Source organism: Lissotriton vulgaris, chromosome 6 (assembly GCF_964263255.1).
Source record: "Lissotriton vulgaris chromosome 6, aLisVul1.2, whole genome shotgun sequence".
NCBI lineage: Eukaryota > Metazoa > Chordata > Amphibia > Caudata > Salamandridae > Lissotriton > Lissotriton vulgaris.
In genome coordinates this window covers 1,797,327,350-1,797,347,329 of record NC_141694.1, presented here as the reverse complement: position 1 = coordinate 1,797,347,329, position 19,980 = coordinate 1,797,327,350, and the positions used below count along the sequence as shown (strand labels likewise).

Below are 19,980 nucleotides of genomic sequence, written 5' to 3'. Positions count from 1 at the left end.
CCTCTAATAGCTTCGCTTACGTATTTGTGAAATGATAACAACTTGTGTACCTATGTTTCCATATATTGAATTGGTGTGTAGGTGTTAGGCTCCAGATAGCTCCCAGTCAGGATGAAGTTGAACAAAAGGGGGGTTAACAGCCTTTTAAATCAGGCCTTTGTTTTGGGCCCAGCTGGCTATTAAAATAAGATAGCCCCCTCCCTGTCTGCATGTGCTGTCCTGAACCAGCTTTACATTAGCACCAGTTGCGTTACAGACACACACGTTCATTTTTTGTTTTGTTTTGTTAGGCACATGGACATTAAGTAATTTGCCCAGAATCACAGGATATTGAACGTCCCTGCTGAGACTCGATCCCGGATTCCTTCTTCAGGTTCGACCTATACCCTGATGTGGACAGGTCTGCTCAGAAAGAATTTGAGACCATGAAACAAAAACATTGGACACAGGGCTTTCCCAATACCTAGAAATAAAGAATAGGAAGAACAGAAGCTATTTACTAAGTTCTCTTATCCACCAATATTATAGAATTGTTCTCAAATATATTGGACCAGCGTTGAGGGTGAAGGTCCTCGATGTTGCCTCGGCTTGTCTATCTCAGCACCAAAGGTCCTTATACGATTGACGTGTTTCAACTCTGTTTCTGTTGCAGCTCACTCAAAAACACCGCGAGTATTACCGAGATAAGACCGGCACCGTGCCCCAGGTTCCATACTTTGTGCTACCTGTGAAGAACCGGGAGGGGTATCCGCTACCACAACAACTGTGAGTATCACTGCGTCCAGTGAGATTTCGCTGTGAGTTTACCCACCATTTGAAAATGTGGTCACTGATTCTTATATCCTCACTCAAACATTTCACAAAACAACTCATTTTGTAGAGTTGCTGAAGCCCAACCCTTGGGCTTCAGCACTGAGAGTCTCTGGGCAGTGTCTCCATCACATCACATGTCTGATGTTACTCTGATTAATCAACTGGTGTTTAGTGGTGTGGTAGGATCTGGGTAACAAGCACTGAAGGAGTGATAACATGAGAATCATAGCGCCTTGAGACCTTCACAGGTGAGTAGCTGCGCTATACAAACCTCTGATTGATTGATTGATTAATAGCCGAATAATGACATTGGATGACATTTAAAGTCTTCTCCAGTTATAGTGGTATATTGCCTCTGCCTGGACAACAGGTTCATTGCGGGCCCAGCGACATTGCGCAAGTGCACATGGTCCCGGCCCCCGGCTGAGCTCCATGCTGAGTTGTTCGCTAAAATCAGGTGTACAACTCGAGAGGAAATACCTCTTGCACATATAAGCACCGTAGCATGTGCTTTACACACAGGGCACTGACAAACTCATACTAACCCCTGTAACACCCTACACATATAAGGTCCTGACGAAAGCCAGTAGAAGAAAAGACCTGGCTGAAACTAGTTGACCGCACAGGACGTCGGAGGCCATAAGCCTACGGTGCCCGTCCGATAGCCTTTGTTTTTATTGACTGCCTGGGGCCCACCATTAAAACAGTCTTTAGGACACCCAGGACAGTATTTTAAACCTCACTCAGAGCACACTCACAGCACTCTCACGAACCAAAAAAACCCGCTCTGCAGTAATCTGGCGTCAAACCACACCTGAGGTACACTCGGTACCTCGGGTGGGGCCCGATTATGAAGCATGCCACCAACTAGGTTGGTGGGTGAGGGCCTTCATAAAACCTAATGGTTTTCCTCCACCCACAGACATATAAACAATTTAAACCAGAGCTAGTTCTCATTGATTGCTAACATATTACCTCTCCAACCATCTTTAATGCCCCGCTTCTATGAGTACTGTGGGCTGCTCTACACCATACTGAACACCCATTCCTAGGCTGTGCCTTTTCGTGATCACCCAACTGGGACCCAAGGCACCTTACTTCCTCTAGGCTTGCACATTGATTCTTTTACTTCTTGGAACAGACTAACAAGTAGGACTCGGGCTACTCTCTGCTTGTTTTCTGTTTCTGAACTACTGCACCAACACTCTACCTCCCCTCATCATTCATGCTTTTTACTTAAAGAGTGTTTTCACTTGTATATCTGCTATATATTTTATAATCTCCATATTACACCTGTCTGCCTTTTGCCTCAGAAATGCCGTTGAAGTCTGGTGATTGACTGTGATCCCTTTACGGTCAAGGTTTTGGAAGGTGATGTAGGTTTGAAAAGCGGGTGACTCCATTAAAGACTAGAGATGCATTTTGTCTGTTAGGCCGGCGAATAGAATTAAAAAGCAGGCAACTTGACAGCGGTGGTGTATATTTAAAAATCTGATGCCTGGGAGGGCCTTTCTGCTCTATGAAAAAGCTCTTAGCAATGAATTAGAAATAAGTGAAACATCTGAACCACTTAAAAAAAAGTCTGAAAACGCTTAATAAGATAAAATGTTGGTGCCTATGCGATGGGAGACGAGGAAGTTGCACCGATAACTGTGCAATGTGACGTTAGTGATGCTTTCCGCATCCCAGCCCCTCTATCATTGCTCAACTATTTAATGTTTGGCAGTTTAAAACAATGGCCATAAGGGAGTTCTAAAGCACAGGAGTTCAAATGCATGTACCGAGAGGTGTCCTTGCACGAGCCCTGAATTACAAAATTCAGGTACATTGGTATCTGAGGTTATTATTATTAATAGACTTTTGATCACATTTCACAGGCCCTGTCATCATTGAATATCACAGGATGTGAACAATGCAAATTGGACTCCATATAAGATAAAACAGGATACCACGGGGCAGATGTATCAAGATTCCATTTTGCGATTTCTTAATAGCGATTTTTAAGGGATCACTATTTAGAAATCGCAAAATGGGGTGGATGTAAAAAATAGCTATTTTGTAGAGATTTCTTAATCTTCCTTATTTGCGAATTCGCAATTTGCAAATTCGCAATTAAGGAATAATTTCCCATTCATTCCTATGGGCCAGGAGGCCCATAGGAATGATTGTGAAATTTATCTCAATTTGCTATTCGCAATTTGCTAATCGCAAATTGAGAATAATTTCAAGGGTGCAGGGGTGTGGGGTGTCTCAAGGACACCCTGCTGCACCCCTGAAATGTACATGTGTGTGCATATGGCGCACATACATGACCTATGGGTATGTGTGTGCGTCACATGCCACCTTCAAAAATGCCACATTGTGCATTTTTTAAAGAATTCGCAAATTAGCATCAACTACAAGTTGGTGTTAATTTGCGATTTCTTAACCAAAATTTGCAATTGAAAAATGCTACATACATAGCATTTAAGGAATCGCAAAATTGCGATTCCTTATATGCTATGGCAAAATAAGGAATCGCACATTTTTGTGATTCCTTAATTTGCAAATTTTTGATGCATGCCAAAACATGCAAATAGACCGTTTGCGATTCGCAAAGGCCGAAATTCTGCTAATTTTGGCCTTTGCGATTCGCAAACGGCTTGATAAATCTAGGTCCACATCCCTTCCTCTGATAATCAATGATGACGCAGTGTTCCTAATCCTTCTGGCACAGTCCCATATCCATTAGTGTTTTGTTCTAGATGTTGTGTCTGCATTATGGGAAATGTGGAAGCTAAATAAAAGAAACACAAACAACTTGTCACATTTCATAGACCGCCATTTATACATGATCACGGAGACCCAAGCGAGAATAGCAAGATGCACAAAGTGCAGAATTTCACTGGGTCTTTTGTGCCAGAAAACCACAAAAACAGTGCCAGGTTGGGAGCACCGCTACTGCGAGTGACTGTTGGAGTTGAGCCAATTTAATTGGACATGTCGGTGAGCATAATTTCAAGACGCCACTTGCTGAACCCACGGGTCTGCGGATAATTGGAGGCAGTATTGAGACACCTACCTGCTAATTTTTGTTTCTCTCGCGGAATCCTCTAAAGTCTGGACGTCTGTTCAAGGGCCATTACAATTTTCGATTGGCTGATTGTATATTAGGCAAAAATTCCCTTTGCTCAAGTAAATTCTTGTCCTGATGATGACCGTATAGTAACCCAGCGGTCGAAACGCTGTTGACGCCCCTTTGTGGCCATAATTTGAGAAGGACACATTACCTTGTCTTTTTGTTCCTTGTAGATATAATGTTTGTTTGTTAGCCACGTGTTTGGCATGTGAATTGTGTTTTTTGTTCTGCCAACATTTCTCTTGAGCGTTTATGTTTCTTGGATTGTTTTTATAAAAAATGAATTACATGCATAATAAATTCTTACTGCTTTTGTAAATTCATTTATGTGTATCTAGGCTTCTTCCTTTTTCTTTTTTCTTCCTTTCCTTTGCAATTTATTTATGTTGTAATTGTTCACCTGAACCATTTGTTTGCTGCTATAATTAGTTGTCCCTGGTTCAGGGGTGTTGGATAGCCCTTGTTGCTGGTTAATAAAGAAAACCACAAAAGACGGGTTAAACACACTCACATCCAATCAGAATACAGTAACAAGGTGATTTCTTCATTGTCATGAACACATACATAGTGCTTTGTTGACCAGACAGGACGAAATTGCACAAGCATTAGGCATATAACTAAGCAGAGGAAAGATGTGATACGTGCCACAGGCGTGAACCAATATGGCGGCATGTGATTTCCACATGCCAGCTACCTGTGCGTCGGTAGACAGTACTTGCGCAATACCTGTCTAGTCAAATGCAGACACTTGGTCCTCCCTATATATGGTCATTGCTAAGAATGCTTAGGATGGCTGTTGCTGGGTTAACAAGATAATGCATGTTACAAGAGGTATCCTTGCGCAAGCCCTGTGCTACAAGATATTCAGCCCGGTACGTTAGTATCTGAGGTTATTATTATTATTAGAGTTTTGAGCACATTTCGCGGGCCCTGCCATCTTTGAATATCACAGGACTTGAACAATACAAGATGGACTCCAAACAAAACAGGCTTCCACAAGGGCAGCCAGACTAGCCTCGCTTAAACGGGTCTCAAGAACATTGAATCTTTAAATGCTGGGTCCTGCTGTTCCAGGGAACGGTTGACTGGAGAATACGGGTACTGCTCTCGGGACCCATGTAATTTGTAACAGTATCAGGCAGAACTTTTGTTTTGTCTGCTAACTCACTATTATGATTTTATATGCCCGAAAAATAACCACTTTCACTCAAATACATCTGGACTCCTGTGCTATGTCATAATAAGGAATTATCCTATCTGTTAAAATGGATTGCTCGGAAGGGAGGAACATATGCTCACATAACCCCCCTTGTCAATACGAAGCTGGAAGGGTGCAGAGCTTTGAGCAAAGTTCCTCCGGTACCTTAGGAATCCATATCCAGGCCGTGATCGATGCACCGTTCGCTTTTCCCTGAAATTCGAGGCAGCCTCGTGTCTGAAAGAAGAACCGCTGCCAGGCCTGTGAGGCCTGGTCCTCCTTTCAAGGCAGCCATTTCAGCTGCTCCCCCTCCAATGACGTCACCACCTGCCCCCAGGTATTCCGTGAAGGTCTGTTAATATACCCAGCGCTGCCTGTCGACTTTAATGCAGAACTGCGCGGTGTGACCTTTCGCTCCCGGGCAGAAAACCTGGACAGAGGATTTAACGAGGTGTTTGATTACATACTGTCTGCGCGTGCCCCCCAAAGCCCCGCGCAGCGCCGGTGCACGGCCGGATCAATGCGCTCTCTATCCTCGCAGCTTCTGCCTGCAGTGGCTGCAGGATTGCTTGATTCCCGAGCTGTGTGTGTCTAGCTATCTTTCGTTTTATTGTCCTGGGAGCTTTTTGCCTTACACAGGGATATTCGTCAATACTGCTTTGCAATAGCAAAGGCCACAGAGAAGGCTGCATGAAGCCATGCTGTATTTTCCAGGAAAGCAGCCCTCACCCTTCATATTTGGAGAGCACTGTATGTCACAGAGTGTTGGGCTTTCTCTCAATACGTCAGGGCTGTGGGGGACCCACTGGCCGCATCTACTTTCCCCAAGGGATTGCAGTGGAAGAAGTTCAACAATTTAGGACCCCCTGCGGATTTAGCATCTACCTCCAGAATCTGGATAAATTTCCATGATATTGAACTCATTGTGCTTTTAAGCTTCTCACACTGCAATTTTGCATCTGGGATGCTTCGCGCATAGTCTTTTGCAGGGATATGCCTGACGTGGAAGAGGGAGTTGCTCTTACTTTACGTAGCTTCCATCTCTAGGCGCTTTGCTGTCAAATGCCTGCCCACTGCTACAGCGATGGCCTTGGAATCAGAAGACCCATTGGGTTCCGCATGAGAGGACATCACTGGGCAGTCTCCGTGGATAGGCAGGGCTGCTGTTTCTCATGAATGGACCAGACGTAAAAGCAAACCAGCACAAGAAGTGACCAAAATGGAGTCTGCCAAAGCTGCGGCACTTTCTTCCCCTCAACAGTGCGTTAATCTCTTGGCCTCCTCCTAGGAAAGATCGTGAGAATACAGGACGACAGTTGAGAAAACCACAAACAATCTTTGGTGGGATTACTTCCCCAATATTCAGACATCCCTGTTGACCTGCACACTAGTAAGACTCATTTAAGGATTTCATGCAGAGGACAAGATAAAAGCATCTAACCTGCCGACTCACCCATGCCTGGCAACCATAGCGGAAGACCACACCGATCTTCTGGCCTCGGTTATTGTGGAGCTAAGAAACACCTCCTCTCAGTGGGAGTCGGTCTTGATGTTACTTAAGAATGCAATGATAACCACACTGTTGACAAGCCAAAAGCAAACCCCGACAAAATTGAGAGCTACAGCCCCAGATTCAGGCTCCGCTCTTTAAGCAAGATCGTTAATGGCGATGCTGTACGTCTCCTCCAAGACCACATTGAGTCGTGAAACATCTTCATTTCCATCCACTGGACTGCAGACTAGTCCAGGGCTGTCAGCTCACTCTATCAGAGCTCAGAGTAAATTTCCACTCATCACTAAACTGTTGTAGTAAATAAACACCAGGAAACCATTATGAAGGGGAGGCTAATTTATTCACCACAGATAGCCCTGTGCAGCAACCAGGAACCGACTGTGATAGGACTTCGAGGTAAATCAATAATATACGTTTACAGTAGAATGTTAGAAGCAGAGACCCAACCCATACTGGACAGCATCAACTCATCAGCAACATAGGATCTGGTGAGCAAGCACCAGAATCTCTGTCTCCCTTCCTTATCATCAGACTAGAGGCAACAAAGTAAAATTGGTTACATAATGCCATGAAGTGTCCTCTAAATCACCTAAACTCTTCAGCCTCGGGTTGCGACAATTAAGAGGACATTATTGCAGAGCACCAGCTGCAATTCCAACGTGTATCTTGCTGGCACAAAAGGTCCAGTTGTGGATAGGGTACATAATGAATAGCACAGGTAAATCACTAGCTGAATAAGGCACATCTGCAAGTAGATGAGAGATAACCTTTGCTATAGCGGTGCCACAACCAAGACCCTGATGTGTGGTAGCCCAGCTGCAACCCACCCACAAAGTCCTCTCAGATACTAGCAGAGAAGGTGAAAACATGGCAGTCTGGGGCGACCAAGACCTCTCTTCCTAACGACACAGACACCTGTCACTAAGTAAAATCAACGTTCACCTGAAGATGCTGTAGAGAGCCCTTTCACTCCAGCAGGCATTGCACTCGATTCTGCTAATCCGGGATCTGATATCATATTGACTGCTTTAGTTTAGACAGGAGATCAAGGAACTCCAGAGGGTTCAAACCAGGGCTCCAGTCTTTGTTGTAAGTCGAGGCAGTTGTGCCACATAACCCCAACCTTGAAAGAGCTCACCGGCCTCTAGATGAACGAAGAGTAAAGGTCAAACTCCAATATATGATAAACATTGTAAGGAGGAAGCTTTGAAAACCTGCAGAACTTGGTTTCCAATTACCAATCTCTGGTCTTCTCTTCTAGACTCAACTGTGTGTCATTAGATGGGACAATCACAAATTCCCACCTACAAACTTCAAGGCTAGTGGTGCGACTCCAGAGAAATCAGTAAAAAAATACCTATGGTTTATATTCCTTCACAACACAATAATCTCTGAAGGTAAAACTAAGGTTCAAAGGCTTTAAGAGAACAGGGGAATGTGTAAAAAGGACTTAACCTATAACCTTCTCCACCCATGTAGGATAAATATCCTCTTCTCCTCAACCCCTCCGGTAAGATGGCACGCCTAGGCTTCCTCAAGCCAGACTGGCCAACGTATTCCACATCCCAGGCACATCCCAATGACCCTCCAAAAAGAAAGTCAGCGCTTATCAGGCATGAAAGAAGATTCTCGCCTACTTAACCTGTAAAACAACACACCTTTTACCATCATGTTCCACATACATGCAATATTACTGGATTCTCAGGCGCTACAAGTTCGTTCACAATCATCTCATGTGTTTTTTTGTATAGCAGTGTCTTTTTCCAGACAGTGTTGTAGGGTCTAAATCCGGGAAGTGGAGAAGTTGCTAGTCCCATATCAACACCGCCTTTTTAACAGATGGCCTCTTATAGATTTTTCTCTCTCCCTCACATTGAATTCCCAGAAAACATCATTGTGCCACCTGTGTCTTTGCTGTCTGTCTTTGTTTGTTGCAGGCTCATCAATTCAGGCGCGACTGCAGGCAGTGCAGATCATAAAGACTTAAATGTAACTTCTGCAGGTGCCTAGAGAAGCCGCAGTCAAGATTGTCCATCATCTCCATCTTTTCATTAACCTTTTTTCGTAGCCTCCCTGCACTTACTCTGAAGGTCTTGTTCTCTTTCAACTCTTCCTTAGTGTCTATTGACCCTCCTTCCAGCGCCTTTATTTTTCCTTCTGTCATTTCCACAGAATACTCTGCACTAAGAGTCTGCCAGCCATACTTCCCAGTTTCCCCTCTACACTCTTTACTCCATTGGCCACAGTGAATATTTTATCAGTCATATCTTTATGAAGCACATTTATAGAGCAGCACAGGGTCTGCTTGCTGCTTGGTAAATGCAAATCCTCTCCAGTTTCCACCAATATCCCATTTCTGCCAGCTTTCTGAGATCCACCATCGGACATGAAAAAGTCTTAATTCTATTCATCCCTGCTTTAAAATAGCCTTATTTGTTGCGAATTCAATAACTGCAGTAGTCAGACTAGGCCAATCGGAGAAGCCATTCAGTTAAAAAAAACCTCGTAGACCTGTGGGATGCTACAGAGGGCCAGGAAATATCCCCATCAGAATGGAACCTCTCCCTCTATGCAAGACGGTGATAGCAATTTTGCCGCCCCACCCCTGATGTCCTGAGAGTAGGCACTCGCCAGCTACCAGGCATATGGTAAACTCCTCCAGCTCACTCCCAGGCTGAGCACAGCCCTAAAGGGTACCCTTCTGTCTGATCATCTGTTCCATTATAATTCCTCAGTGGCAGTGCAGTGCGGGCAACCTGATATCACCACTGCAACGCTGCCCCATGCGGCCCTGTCGCTGACCTAGCCAGACATGGCTTTCCAATGCGTGCCAGTACAGCTGCGTGCAGATCATACCACTACCGTTGAAAAGCTGCTATAAAACCCTATGTATCTGCTCTGTAATTCCCATGAATGGCCCCAACAGCTGCGATCTCTCTGCATCCCAGGTCACACGTGTGGGCCAGGATTTGAGTGTCTCAGGAGCTCTGAAGACTCGCGAACATCTTGTCTCCCGGTCAGCACAGTTCCTCCAGCCCCATATCCTAAACTACTTATCAAAGCCAACTTCAAGCATAAGAAACATGGAGATGGAGGAAGACCAATCAAAGTGAGGAGGCCACATGACAATGAATCCACCCTTGTGGGACATTCCCAAACACCCATGAAAGCCTTGAACACATAGGTATGTCTCAAAATTGCGGACAGTATATCAGGCTACAGGAATAATGCACCTACAGTGTGGACTACCAAAACATCTTCAAGTTAAGTAGATCTGGAGAAGTATAGATTTGTAGTTTATTTGACCGTGAAACTGTCACTTCTCCTACTCCCACCACCATACAAGACGGCATCCAACTAACCTCCTTGGAGAGCAATCGACACACACGCAATCCATAGCCTCTCCCCAAAAGGATCACTTCTTGATAGTGGTCCGAGAATTCTTTCTTGCTCCACATCAGATCCTTGGCCGCTTTGGAATCATCACTTAGGTGTACCATTGCGGCTCAGTTGGTATGGTCATTCCTTCATCCTATTAGCATGACCACTTATATGTAGCACAGTGAAATGCATATTCTGAATGGTATCGCTCCAGAATGATCACATGTATGTAAAACTGCAGTGCGGCGTTCTTTTCTTCACTTTTTACCTAGATTGGTATCGTGACAAATATTTAGCACCGCAGTTCAGCCCATGAATGCCTAGTCATTGCTTCATCTCTCTTGGTATAGTCACATATATGACGTATTTACTTCTTCAGCATGATCAAATATATATGTAGCCCCTTAATTCCGTCCTAGTATGACCATTGCACCCTCCATCTGATATTATCACATGTACAGTATGTAACACTGCGGTATAGTCTAAACCCATCAACATTGTCTGAAAAACGGCATGACAAATTTAAGAAATATATCAGTTTTTGATGATGATGACAAATTGACTACTTTTGTTTTGCACCTTTCAAGTGAATTACTTTGTTCCTATTTTGCTTATGTTTGTGTTGCAACAACACCGAATGAATGAGAAAATATGGTCTCGGTGGCTGCGAACAAAGGAAACTCCTAAACATTTTCTGTGATCTAAATTCTGCACTAATATGTGCCTGAAGAAACGTGGTGCGAGTTTCTAAAGGATGAAACATGACTGCGCCATGCACCAGGAGGTGAATGTCTTCTTCATAAGAATATTAAATCCAAATAGCAAATTATTGTAGTCTGTTCAATGTACAGTTATTTGTAACATGCCTAGATGTGAATTCAAAAGTCCACCTCTCTTAGGATAATAGTTTGTTTACTTCAACCAAGGGAAAGTCCAGGTGGCAGGATCTTTTTCATGAGCATCTTAGGAGGTGGATGCAGACCGAGCACTTTGAACAATCCCTACTAAGATCAGTGCACAGGAAGGCGGTTCTGTAAGCACCATATGCAGTGTCATGGGAAGACCGCCATAGCGCCTAATGCGAAGAAGAAAAATTCACCACCCCACAATATGGTTGAGAAGTAAAAACTGTTAAAACTGGGGTACGGTGAGCATCTCCCACACCTAGGCCCCGGTTCCACTGCATCTGCTGCACTATTGGTAGCTATGCCCCTGTATATATGACAAAGACTAAAAGTACAAGCTTGTTAAAATGCAATGTAGAACTTGAACATCATCAAAAACAACACAGAGGAAAACAAAAATATGCAAAAAAATACAAACATTTAAGGATGAGGTAAAACTCCCCCCCCAACCGCCCACCTGAATCAGGCAGGAAAAAGTTGTCAGTCTCATCCAGACAGTGAACCAAAAGGAACCAATGGGCTTGCGCGTACGGAACCCAAAGGGCATGGTCTTAAGTAGGCGTGTAATAAGTTGAGAGAACATAGAAAAGAAGTCTAACAATAGGATACCTGTTAGCAAACATTTTTATTGTGACTCGGAGAGGAATAAGGAAGTCAATGGAAGTGAGCACTCGTCACACAAGATTAATACAGGATGACAAAAGTTTGACAGATGAATATGGAGAAAAACATATGTTTGAGGAGAAAGAAATTCAGGATACGTGTTTTGACTTTCTTATTGAATTAACTGTCTATCAACAAATGACAAGCTGTGGCTATTAAGTGTTTACTATCTGGGTTATGACATATTTTTAACTCTGGCCCATTCTTGTTTTGCACATCTTTGGCTGTTATTATTTTTAATGCAAGTATTGAATTATCCATTTAAATCTTGGTTTCATTAAATTATCTTTATAACCTTTGTTTAATGCTTTTTTTTAACATTTTGTTTAATGTAGGTTATCAAACTCAAACCACGCACAAAACTTGTAAAGCTCGGACTGGAATCCAAGGGAGACCCTGCCCACGGCTCCCAAAGGGAACAGCGCCATTTGCCCCACTCGCAGTGTCTCCATTGCGCCCCCCTGTGGATGGAATGTATCGTGATTTTACAGGAACGCAGCCACTTTGGAAAGCTAGAGTGTTCAGGTGATGGTGTGAAGGCCAGATCAATCTCACGGGTTCTGTCCCGGTCGGTGCATTTGGAGATTTGAGACAATATTTAATTGGGAGTTAATGTACCGCAGAAGCCCACAACCACTAACATTTAAAAAAAGTAATGGTAACACTCCATTCTCAACAACGTAGTCAGTTCTGAAACCAATTGAGATATGTTTCATACCAGAATATTACTCTTTTGACGTTCATAAATATACGGTTAGCAGGAACTAAATTATAGCATAGCAGTAAAGGAAGTCCAAACATCATGATTGACAACCTCAGTTCTCTTGAAAACTCAAGATATGGAGATATGAACATGTAAAGAAAAACAAATGTATGTTGCATAGTCTACAACACTCCACTGTGCCCAGCTTCCCTTGTTTTGTACTTGTCATATGTGACTCATGTTTACTTTGGCCTTCAGTACCAGCACAATGGACACCCTCACTTAAAAGAAAATGAACTATATGCACTGGTCGTTTTCTTGAATTTTGTGAAGATCAGTATTTTGCGCTTGTCCAGACTGTACGATGTTTACCACTTGGATATGGTTCACACACTTAGAGGAACATTTTTGTCCCTGAAAGTCTACGCAAGTACTGTTACTCAAAATCTAGAAATCCTTAGCTTTCCAGTTGTCCTAGAAATGGTTCATATTTGGTGCATATTTCGAAATGGTTCTAGCTCTTTTTTACAAGTACTGTGACCCGCATAGATTATTGACTTTTTTGAAGCAGGCTTGATTTGTTGACATAGCTTGGTGTCCTTTCATCATTATTTACTTCCTACTTGCTGCCTTAAAGAAAATAATTTATAGATTGATGATTTTAACTAAACGTTGTCATCATGTATGATAAGCTTCGGACATTATTCAAACTTTAGGGGCTAGTCTGAAGGAATAGTCAGCTTAACTAGGATGTTTTACTACTTTATCTAATGGAAAGTACATTTCCCAAATCAATCTACGTCACTGTATATGCACAATGCTGGATCTGTTTCAATCAGAAGTATAAAGACATTTCAATCAAACGCTTATGGTGTTGTCAAGTCCACCGAAGTTGTTTTGTTGGGCAGGGCATGGAATGCTTCAGCAATATTACTGTTGGTTTACTCAAAACCTAGGGTGAACAGGTATAAGAAACATGCATTTAACTAGAGTGTAACTCCCCCTTGATGGCGATGTTTAATGCTCTCACCACCTCAGTTTGTAAGCCTACATGGGCAGGGTATATGACATTATTTGCACCATGAACTTATATTTCACTGGAAAAGTGTTGCGTACTGTGTTTTTTCTATTCAACAATGGTATTCAAATGGCCTTTTTTTTTATTTAATAGAAACATTGAGTATCTGCACAGCATTCTATAAGACACATACCTTCATGGGCAGAGAATATCCCATATTTTTGGGGAAGTTTGACATTTCTGAAAGTTATAGCCTTTAAAAAGATCACATAAATCACTCAGTAGTACACCTGGAAAGCAGCAACTGGCTCTGCTTTCCAGGCACACTGCAGCTGAGTTTTGGAAATTGGGGAAATGCTTAAATCTGCACCTCTAAGGTATAGTACGTGTAGGAGTGCAGATTCACGACCCGCTGCAAATCGGTCCCATTGTCATTCGATCATCCAGTGAGGCATAGTTCTAGGCCGGCAGCTATGGCCAGCACAATGACATTGTGATGGACGTGACATTTTTGTGGCAGTAAAGACCGCATGGGTTCTTCTGTTCGACATCGTTATCAATAATGCACAAAGCAAAGCACAGTTTACTCAGATCAATTCAACACAGTATTTACAGAATGAGGCTAATTGTACATATGCATAAAGTTCTGTATAGAAAGAGGTCAACTCTGCAATTCTAAGAATGACTTCTTCTGACTTGGAATCACCCGGAGAAGTACAAATCGCACAATGTGTTCTTTTATAAATGGGGAAAGTAGTACTGCTCAATCCATTTTATTAGACAGTATTAAATGCTTAAGCAGGCAAATAATTTAAGCAGATATTTTCACACAGATGTGCATATATTACTAAAGTTAAAAACTCATGGTACAGGATTACCAAAGCAGTCTGCCAAAGCCCTGATACTTAAGGTCTAAAGTCACAGGACTCGTATTCACCTAAGATGCATGTGGGAGTGGCCTGCTTAGTTTTACTTACCATTTCTCTATACCCCCTAATGTTGATACATCTTGCTATAGAGTTGTTCCGGAAACTGAAGACTCCAAGCACAATATCAACATATTGCCATTTCCAGCAACGAAAAGGGCCAGTGGGAAGCTTTCAAGAACATGCCTGGGGGTACTAATATAGCATTACTTCACGGAGAACACTGCATGTGGTCCGCATTCGTAGAATATTCTCAGTCTTCCTCCGCAAAAACATTATCACTCAAAGCCACCAAGCAGATGATAGCAACAGTGGTCAGTTAAATATGTCTTTATTCATTATCAACCTTGGCACGAATATTAGATTTACATGTTCTGCTGTAAAGATATGTTTGAAAAGTGTACCGAAAAAAACCTGCAATCCATCTCATTGAAACAGGAAATTTTGTGTAGACATTTGCCTTCCCTATTTCTACCCCAGTCTTTCCTTTCTGTTGTATTATTGTGGTTGTGTTTTCCTTCCTCGCCCTGGGTACAATGATGGCTGAAGAGTGTGTTCGGAGCCGTACTCTACATTTCAGTTAATCTTGATCTGAAGGGTGATGATCACATCCTAGAAAGGGGCTTTTGCCATGTACCTAGTGTTGTTCCTATTCAGAAATTAAAGTATTCCATTCACAAACCTTTGTTGATTTCATTACATTTTCAGATCTTTTCCTGTTTGAGAGGTATTTAATAATTTTGAAATGTTTCCTTTTGAAGTGGTAATTTCGAAGTTCTGAGGCAATACCCAAGTTTTCACTGCAACCCTTTCCAGCTTGTGGCCATCTTTCTCTCAGCTCAGTTCAGCACAGAAAGGACCGGATAAATACAATATTTGACTGAAAATGACTTAAATTGAGCACTGTCATATAAGAGCTCTGAGTACCTCATCTCTGTAGTGTTCATCTGCTAAAAGCCAAAGTAGTGTTGTCAATAACGCTATCATCATGATGCGCTTGCATCTCTCATAGATGTGAATGAGCGAAGCCTGTCCTATTGGAGAAAGGTTTAGAACCTCTCATTACACGAAGAATGGCAGACAGGTGTCCCTGTCTGTCTGGGATGCAAAGGGTACTTTACATTTTTCATTTTGATCAGCACATACATATAGCTCCTTAAATCTGTAATGGAACAACATGCAAATTCCAACACTACTTATAAAATTGTTGTATTCAGCAATGAAATTGCAGCGGAATTAAGATACTGGTAAATAATTTACTGAGCATCCAATTAGGTTCATTTAAAGAATTTATCACTTAGAACTGCATTTAGAGTTTGATTGATGGAAAACTGTCAAAACGGGATGGAAATCCCATCTGTCTTATTACAAGTATCATATGGTATAATGCACACGTAATATGGTAACGGCCATCTGCTACATTTGTGATGCAGTATTCCATCCTCGCTTAGTTGCCTAAAAGCCACGTGTATTCCCCTGTGCCTGTCCTGAAATACCGCTGTATCTAGTCATAGAAAAGAGTACAAACATTTTCCGTAAATCACCTTCCCAAACAATTCTCAGAGTCTTACACTAGTGTAAATGAATCAATGACTTGTAAGGTGTCTGCATTTTCAAAGTTTCTGGTCACAGTTCATAAGCTGGTGGTGCTCGAACGTTTGACTTACGTTTTGACTCATATTTTGGAAGTAAGTGATTTTGATGAAGAATCTTGCTTGTCTTCTGTCATTTTTCTGACATACTTTGTAGACCATAACAACACAAAACTAATATGGACAGAATGCTGAACATTGTCAAATATTCACCTCCAGTTACAGATCTTGGTTTAATCCATCTTTTTGTTGCTCACCATACCACCCCATTTTGGACCCAGCCATATGCAAATCAGTCTTGACCCTGTTACCCATGGGAACAGTCCAACCCGAACTGCCAGGCCAGGTCCTCCCTGGACCGGAAACAATTGCGATTCTCATATTTACATGACAAGAGAATCTGGATTTCATTAAAGACTCGGAGGCTGACATTATGCATACAACTTTAATGCAGATCCCAGCAGCCGCATCACAATGGAAAGTTCCAAATAGAACAAAGGCAACAGCTAAAAACCATGAGCCAACAACATACCGCCTCTTTTAAATGAGGACAAGAAGATAAAGTTCAAAGTTCAAATGTTGAAGTAGAGTCTTCGGAACAAGGAGATCGCATAACTTGACTGGAGAAGGTCCAAAAGAAGAAGTCAAACAGGACGTAGAAGGCGAAGTCCAAATCAGGCATTGTCTGAAAAGAAAAAGGCAATTAGACTAAAGGATCTCAAGAGACATCAGAAAGAACAAATTCAAAGGTCATAAATCAAGGTAACATTACATTACAATAGAATATACTAGTAAAAATATAGCAATAATAATTTGAATGCCTCGTGAGGAGGGAGGGAAGGATAATGTCAGCCTCCGAGTCTTTAATGAAATCCAGATTCTCTAGTCATGTAAATATGAGAATCGCAATTTCATCACAAGACCGGAGGCTACATTATGCATGTTGGAAGCTTCCTAGAACAGCATCAGACATGTGTTGGATGGGTTTACAATAATGACGAGCGAAGGTACCTGCATTGGACCAATCAGCAGCTTTCAAAAAATCATCCAACTTACCTCCAGACCAAAGAGATTTGCTAGCCATAGCACCTCTCATGGAATGAGCCTGAAATATTGATAGATCAACTCCGGCTAGTTTCATAGCGATTTTAATCCATCTAGCAATAGAAGGGGAACTAATACCCTTATGAGGTTTAACAAAAGAGATAAGTAGTTGATTGACGCCAACTGGACGGAGTTCGGACATTCTAAGGTCATATTCTTTCATGCACTCGACAACACAGAGTTTAGGATGAAGATCAAAACGTGGATAAAATATGGAGTCAGACATGGTTTTAGTACGACTATGAATCTCAAATTTAACGCCAAAAATATTGTAAGAACGATAGGAAATATCCAGACAACGGATATCTGAGGATCTTCTGCAGGAAACTAGGCATAAAAGGGTAGCGAGTTTAATAGAAAGATACTTCCTATTGAGGAGAGAATTAGAAGGCCAATTACTAAAGAGACGAAGAATCAAATTAACATCCCAAAGTATGTCATACTTGGGTCTAGGGGGTCTTTTGAGACAAATACTCTTCATAACCCTACAAATGATAAATTTTTCCCAATGGTTTTGCCATTGACGAGGGTATGTCCCGCAGAAATTGCGGACCTAAAGCAATTAATGGATCTATAACTAAGTCCTCTTTCAAATTGTTCGACTGGAAAATTGGTCACGTCAACAATAGGAGCCTCCAAGGGATCCAGGTCCCTTTCCATGCACCAACAAACCCACAGTTTCCAGATTCTATTGTATCTGTAATGTGTGCCTGGGGCCCAAGACTCCTTGAGGAGAACTGAAGCCGTGTCCGAAAGTCCTGAGATCTCGTTAGATCTCCTGACACTTTCCAAGCAAGAAGGGACAAAGTCTGATTGAGAATAAGGGGATGAATTCGACCGTCTGAATCTGTGAGAAGATCTTCCAGAGACGGGATTAAAAAAGGAATGCTGCAAGTTAGTTCCAGAGCAGTCGGAAACCAAGCTTGGGGGGGCCAGAAGGGAGTTATCAAGGTGAGGAGACATTGTTCTTGTCTCACCTTCTGGAGGACTCTCTGAATCATCGCAAAGGGGGGAAAGGCATATCCTCGAACATCCTTCCAGGACTGGAGGAAAGAGTTGAATGCTCGAGCACCCGGGTCGGGCATCCAGCTGAAATAATCCGGAAGTTGGGAGGTGAGTCTGCTTGCAAAGAGATCCACCTCGAGAGGACCCCAAACGTGGTTCAAGGTCCTGAAGACAAGAGGGTTCAGCTTCCAATCGCTGAAATCTATAAGGAACCTGGAGTTCCAATCCGCGGATGAGTTGGCAGCGCCCGGAAGGTATTCTGCTTTTAGAGCAATCTTGTGCTCCAGACAAAACATCCAAAGTTTCTTCGCTAGATCCGAGAGATCCGCAGATCTCGTGCCTCCTAGACGATTGATATAAGCCACTGCCGACATGTTGTCCATTTTCAACAGGACAGATCTTCCTTGAAGGGAATCTTTGAAGCTCATAAGAGCATAAAGTCCGGCCGTCAGCTCCAGATAGTTTATGTGACGGAGAGATTCCTCTTGGGACCAAAGTCCTCCAGTGTTTAAATCCGAGAGGCAAGCACCCCAGCCGTGAAGGCTGGCGTCCGATTCTAGTACAAATTCCGGAGAAGAGCCAAAAATGGCTTTGCCGTTCCAAGCCTCCAGATTGTCTAGCCACCAAGTTAATTCTGAACGACAATCTGAGTCCAGAGAAATCTGATCTCCGTACCAAAGCCCTGATCTTAGGGCTCTTGCTTTGACTCTCTGAAGAGCCCGATAATTGAGAGGCCCTGGAAAAATCGCTTGAATTGAAGAGGAGAGGAGACCTAGTAACCTGGCTAAGTCCCTGAGGGAGAGGGACTGTCTGCCTAGAGCATGTTTTATTTGCTTCTTTATCTTTAAGATTTTCTTCGAAGGAAGAAGGAGGAGACAACGGGTGGTATCGACTGTGAAGCCCAGAAACTCCAGTGATTTTGAGGGAGTCAAGTGAGACTTCTCCTTGTTTATGATGAAACCTAGACTTTCTATGAGTTTCATCGTAAAATCCAGGTCTCGAATTAGGTGTGACTTTTCTTGTGCCATAATTAGAATATCGTCTAGGTAGATAATTAGACGAACACCCCTTGATCTTAGGTGAGAAACAACGGCTCTCATCACTTTCGTGAAGCACCAAGGTGCGGAAGAGAGACCAAATGGTAGAGCTTGGAATTGGTACAATCGACCTTTCCAAAGAAATTGGAGAAAACGTTGATGAACTTTGGCCATGGGGATAGTAAAATAGGCGTCCTTGAGGTCTAGTTTGGCCAACCAGTCCCCTTCTAGGAGAAGATCTCTCAGGAGGTGAATACCCTCCATCTTGAAATGCCTGTAGGAAATGAATCTGTTTACTTGGCGAAGGTTTATAACCGGTCTCCAACCCTTGTCTTTCTTTTTGACCAAAAAAAGGTTGCTCACAAAACCTATGAGATCCATAGGGACCTCCAAGATTGCAACTTTTTGAATCATAGAAGAGATTTCCTCTTCTATTATGGTTTGTTGAACCTGGGACATTGGAATACATTTTGGGAAAGAAAGCTGAGTAGGTTCTTGATCGAAATCTATCGTAAAACCCCTTACAGTGCTTAGAACCCAAGGATCCTGAGTGATGGATTCCCAATTTTTTACAAAATACTTCAGTCTCCCGCCCACCTTTGAGGGGAAAGAAAGGGAAGGTAGAGGGGAAGCACTCACCTGAGGGGTTGGTTTGGGTGTTTGACCCACGTGTTCTGAATCCTCTGCCACGTTGTCCTCTGCCTCTTTGAGGGTAGAATTGCGGACTAGAATATTGATATTGTTGGTATTGAGGGTAGCCTCTGCCACCTCCACGAGATCTGAAATTGGGCCTCTGAGAGAAACGGCCGGAAGGTTGGCCGCGTCTTCCGGCCCTTCCAAAAAGGCCATTTCCAGTAATAAAAACCTTGCGCATGTTTTGTTGCGCTCTGTCTAAGGCAGTAAATGTAGAAACATACTTGCCGAGGGATTTAATTAAATCTTCGCCAAAGAGAAGTCCTTTTTGGCTATTAGAGGGCTCTTTATCAGCAAGATCGGCGAGTTTA

General features: G+C 42.7%; 1 long non-coding RNA gene across 1 annotated transcript; it reads left to right on the top strand.

Moving 5' to 3' along the window:
• The first annotated feature begins 650 nt into the window (after window positions 1–650).
• LOC147709512 (uncharacterized) lies at window positions 651–14,919 on the top strand. The gene is made up of 2 exons (XR_015296699.1): window positions 651–765; window positions 11,927–14,919. It is a non-coding gene; the product is annotated as an uncharacterized LOC147709512 (long non-coding RNA).
• Window positions 14,920–19,980: the final 5,061 nt, after the last annotated feature.